Source organism: Dryas octopetala, chromosome 4, assembly GCF_963921425.1.
Source record: "Dryas octopetala chromosome 4, drDryOcto1.1, whole genome shotgun sequence".
NCBI classification, from domain to species: domain Eukaryota; kingdom Viridiplantae; phylum Streptophyta; class Magnoliopsida; order Rosales; family Rosaceae; genus Dryas; species Dryas octopetala.
Window position 1 is genome coordinate 12,287,034 of NC_141369.1, and position 5,588 is coordinate 12,292,621.

The 5,588-nt window shown below is 36.8% G+C and overlaps 1 pseudogene; it reads left to right on the forward strand.

Annotated features, from left to right (window-relative positions):
- The first annotated feature begins 3,242 nt into the window (after window positions 1–3,242).
- Window positions 3,243–4,199, forward strand: LOC147286908 (uncharacterized; annotated as a pseudogene).
- Window positions 4,200–5,588: the final 1,389 nt, after the last annotated feature.

Sequence of the window (5,588 nt, forward strand, 5' to 3'; positions counted from 1 at the left end):
CTAATGGCCCCAAATGTCTCCACAAGTCCTTTCGGCTTGGCATAGCCTAAAATTTCGTTCGCCAGAGCATTTTAATCACCCAAACCCTCATGGGCCTTGAACTAGGTCACCTTCATCTTTGGGCTAATCTTTTCTTCAAACTTCTCTTTTGAGCTTTGGGTCTATGCCAGTTGCCTCTTTGGAAAAATTATGGTACAAACAACAATTTTATTTTATTTTTTTCTTGGTTGTTTGGTTGATCTTCCCATTCTTTGGCCATTATTGTTTGGCTTTCACTATCAATCACCATATGATCTTCCAATGGCAGACGAGGTGAAATTAATCTGATCACCATGGAAGACAAAGTGCATCTCTCTCTCTCTCTCTCTCTCTCTCTCTCTCTCTCTCTCTCTCTCTCTCTCTCTCTCTTTCTCCAAAAAGGCAATAAATATATGACAATAATTGTACAGAGAGAGAGAGAGAGAAAGGAACCTTTGCCGAAAAATATTGCCCTCCAAGTGTGATAAATTCGCCAATTATCATTTTCAAATAAAATTTTGTCAATTTAATTGACCATGGGTTTTCCAAATCGATTTTGTTTCCGATCACCATGTCAACTTTCATGGTTGACTCACAGTTCTTGGTGCCTACCTCATCTTGCACAACCAAATTTTTTTCTTTTTGAACATGCAATGACTTGAAAAGAAACTTAGTGCCTCTTTTCCGCGTAATAATAGGCAACGCTTTATTTAGTTCCTTACCTATCCCCATAATATGCAACGACAAAATTGATGCCTATGGAATTGATGTCATTGCCTATTAATTTTTCAAAATCAGGTACATAGTCGTTGCTTATTCTAGAGTTGTCATTGCTAAAATTTATAGACAATTAATCCAATTTGTTGCCTATACGCATATCCAATGCCAGTAACAGTCGTTGCCTATTTTATATTCATTATGGCGGCAAAATTTCCCGCCAAATAAATAGGCAACCACTTGAAATCAATAGGCAACGACCTCATTGTTGTTAAATTTCGCACAATTATAATACTGATGGCGTTGCCAATTAATTTTTCAATATCAAGTATACGGTCGTTGCCTATGTATAAAAAATTGTTGCCTTTTCACGGAATAGGCAACGAATTGTAAAGCGTTGCCTATTCCCTATTTTCTTGTAGTGAAAAAATTGAGCTTTTGTTTGCTCTATTTTTGTTGGGGCTGAAACACCTTTCTCTTGACTTCCAAATATTGAATTGTCACACACTAATATTGGCTTTAGGAGAGGTGAATTTTTGGGCACAAACCTCTTTCTCTGTGAGTTCTTCTTGGCCCACTGAAGCTTTTTCTTCACTTATTCCCACCAATCTTTCTTCTTTCTCTTTATGTGGGGGAGGTGGGGGCTTATTTTTAACAAATGATTTTGACAAGGCTTTCAAACTCAAGCAAAAGGTTTCTATCTTTTCTTCCATTCTTTGATTACTCTCCTCAAGCTTCTTCAAAATTTCTTCAAGTTTGCTAGAAGAGTCCATTGGTGGAGAATATTGACACTGGGGCTGAATAAAATTATATTGCCCTCATGTGTCAATATGGCTATTTGGGTGAGATAAATAACCATGATGTTGGCCGTGGGGTTCCACGTGGATGCATTGCCCCTCTACTGTGTTGCTAAGCCATAATAACCACCATCATAATCTCAGCTGCCATTGTAGCTGAGACAATTATCTTTGGCCATGCCATTTCACTCATAATGATCACCATCATACTGCCCCCCATGTGGGTCAACATAGTCATATGGGTGATAATCATTATTTAGCCGTGGGGTTCAATTTGAGTGTATTCCCCCTCGGCCGTATACCCATAATAGCCATCGATCATGACTATATTGGTTGACATCATCTACGTAGCCATATGAAGGAGTATAATCATTAATTTGGTCGTAGGGTTCTACATAGGTGTATTGCCCCTTGGCCTTATCTCTGTAATGTTGGAGTCGATTTCAACTCCAATATGGTTTTGGTCACCTAGTTGCAGCAGGAAACTTGCAGTTCAAGCATATATCGAGAATTCCATAAGGATTACACCTTGTGGCCTTATATGGATTAAGTGTTAATGGTTGATAGAGGCTAAAGGGATTCCTAGTTATTATAGGACAATGAATTAGTATACTAAGTTAATAAGGATATTCTAATGAGTTTGGTTATGGGATTCGAACTCTTAGGATAAGTCAATATATATATAAAGCATAGATCCCTTTGCACACAGCATATACACAAAAGGTCCTACTCCCCATTACGTAGATAGTGTTAAGGTGTTGCAGTGTGAAGAAGGTCTAGGCTTACCTATGTTTCAACAAGATGGATGCTGCTATGGTGAATTCAGGTTAGTGTTCCATTCATACAAACCTTATCAATCAACATGTGGTATCAGAGCATGGTTTGTATGTTGAGAAACCTTAAGTAAAATCAATAATCTGATTGTTTATGGAAATCCGTGAGGAATTTTTATGCATGATTCTTGAAATCAAATTACTCTGTGTAAATCTGTATTGCCATGAAAGTGATATTTTTTCTGTACTAACAGATTTTATGCAGCAAGATCATTATGTTTGTTTGGGATTTTTGAACACTGTGGTTCTTTGTGTTACAAGTAATAAATCCTAAAATCAAAATCTTTGGAAATTAATTGATCTTATCTTATTATCTTATATCTGCATGCATGTTTATATATATAAATACATGTTAGATAAATTTTGACCTTAAAAGTTTACTGTCAAGTTATCTGCAAAATGCATGATCAAGTTTTGGAGGGTTCTTGGATTAATTAAGCAAGCAACTCGCAGTCTAATTAACTCAAGAAAACTTCAAAAACAACTTTTTTATTGATCAAATTGCATGATCGCACATGACAGGTGAGACACTTATCTGCTCATAAGTGATAATTGTTTCACTGTGGTTAGTGTGATGATGGCTGGCATAGAGGATGAATTTACATGCATTTTCAAAGAATTTTCTTCTGTCCATCGATGTGGGAAATTTTTTATAAGGCAGTACATGTATTTTCATAGTCTAGTGCTATAACACAGTTTACTCTCTGCCCCTAGGTGAGAGTCGATTATGTTAGTAAGGTTTTCTTGGGGATTAAGTTTAACACTTAGTTTTAAATTCTCAGTTGTGAATTCTTCTTTGAATTTCAATTCTATCCAAACCTTGACTGGTACCAACTTCAAGAAGTGGAAAGCTGATTTAGAGATTGTTCTTGGACTGATGGATTTGGATTTGGCACTAAGAGAAGATGCGCCACCAAAGCCAGTTGAGAATGAAGATGAGTGGATTGATCCATCAACAAGGGCAAAACATGAAAAATGGAATAAGGCTAATAGAATGTCAATTCTGATCATGAAGAGATCCATGTCTGATTCTGTCAAAGGAGGCATACCAGAATCAGATAATGCAAAAACTTATCTTGCATCGATTGAAGCTAAGTTGAAAGAGTCTGAAAAAGCTGAAATCTCTAATCTTATGAACACTTTGTCATTAGCTAAACATGATGGAGAAAAGAGTGTTAGGGAGCATATCATGAGCATTATTGAAGCAGGAACCAAACTGACAGAATTATAAGTGCCTATGAGTGATGCTTATTTGGTTCACTTGGCCTTGAATTCACTGCCGAGTGAGTACACACAGTTGAGGAGTAGTTACAATACTCAGAGGGAAAAATGGAGTTTAGATGAATTGATAGGTTTTTGTGTAAATGAAGAAAAGGAGATTAAGAAGAATAAGGCTGAAAGAGCTGTGAATTTTGTGCAAGATTCTAAGGCATCAAGTTCTAGGAATGGCTATAGAAACAACTGTAAGGTTGCAGCAGTAAACCCTCCCAATCAACCAAACCCTTACAATCCTCCAAATCGACCTAATAACCCTCAGGCTACCAAACCAAATGGACTGCAATGCTATTTTTGCAGAAAGTTTGGTCACCTTAAGAGAAATTGTACCAAGTATAAGAAGTGGCTAGATAAGAGAAAGGCTAAAGGTAATTTTAAACATGCTTTAGTATGTTTTGAATCTAATCTAGTTAATGTTGCTAGTGATTTATGGTGGCTTGACAGTGGTGCAACTATTCATGTTTCCAATACACTACAGGGGTTCATAAGCAAGAGGGTGCCAAGCAAGGATGAGGTTGCTGTGTTCGTAGGCAATGGAGTCAAGGTGGAAGTAGAGTAAATTGGAGTTGTCAGATTGGAGCTGGAATCAGGATTTATTTTGGACTTAGTTGATGTAGTTTATGTACCTTCTATGAGAAGGAATTTAGTTTCTATTAGTAAGTTGATTAGATCCAGTTTTAGGTTTGTATTTGACAAATTTGGAATTTCTATCTATAAGGATGATGATTTAGTTGGCAAAGGTTTGGTTTGTGATAATTTATTTAGTCTTTGCTTAAAGGAATCTAATAATATTGTCTGCAACACAACTATCATTGACTGAATTTTGCCTAAAGAAACCTCATCTAAGCTTTGGCATAAAAGGTTAGGACACATTGGACATGAAAGGATGCAAAAACTAGTAAAGAGTGAAGCCTTACCTAAAATGGACAGTCAAGTTGATGAATTTTGTATTGAATGCATAAAAGGAAAAATGGTAAATAACAGAAAGAAAGGTGCAATTAGAAGTGAAAATCTGCTTGAACTCATTCATACAGATATTTGTGGTCCATTCCCTAAGCCCACACATGCTGGTTTTCGATATTTTATTACATTCACTGATGACTTCTCACGTTTTGGTTACATTTATCTCTTGACTAAGAAGTCAAGTGCACTAGAAGCTTTTAAAATATACAAGGCTGAAGTGGAGAACCAATTAGATTTGAAAATTAAAGTGGTAAGATCTGACAGAGGGGGTGAGTATTATGAAAAATATACTAAGGAAGGTAGGAACCCTGGACCCTTTGCCAAATTCCTGCAACTAAATGGCATAGTTGCATAATATACCAACCTAGGCACACCCCAGCAAAATGGGGTATCTGAAAGGAGAAATCGAACATTGATAGAGATGGTGAGATGCATGACATGCACTAGTGGCTTGCCTGATTTTCTGTAGGGAGAAGCACTTAGGACTGCAAACTATATTCTAAATAGAGTGCCCTCTAAAGCAGTAAACTTGACTCCATATGAGTTGTGGTTCAAAAGAAAACCAAGTTTTAACCATTTTAAAATTTGGGGATGCAAGGCAGAAGTAAGAGTGTATAATCCTGCAGAGAAGAAGCTTGACTCTAAGACTGTGAGTTGTTATTTTGTTGGCTATCCAGATAGAACTAAGGGTTTCAGGTTCTATTGTCCTAACCACAGTACAAGGTTTGTTGAAACAATGCAGAGAAGAAGCTTGACTCTAAGACTGTGAGTTGTTATTTTGTTGGCTATCCAGATAGAACTAAGGGTTTCAGGTTCTATTGTCCTAACCACAGTACAAGGTTTGTTGAAACAAGGAGAGCTAAGTTCCTAGAAGACCCTGCTGCTACATCTGAGAATAATGATTTTGTTTTTGATGAGTTAGAAGAGCCTATTGCCATGCATACTGCAAGAGGAAGAGAATTAGAAAAACCTATTGATATAACAG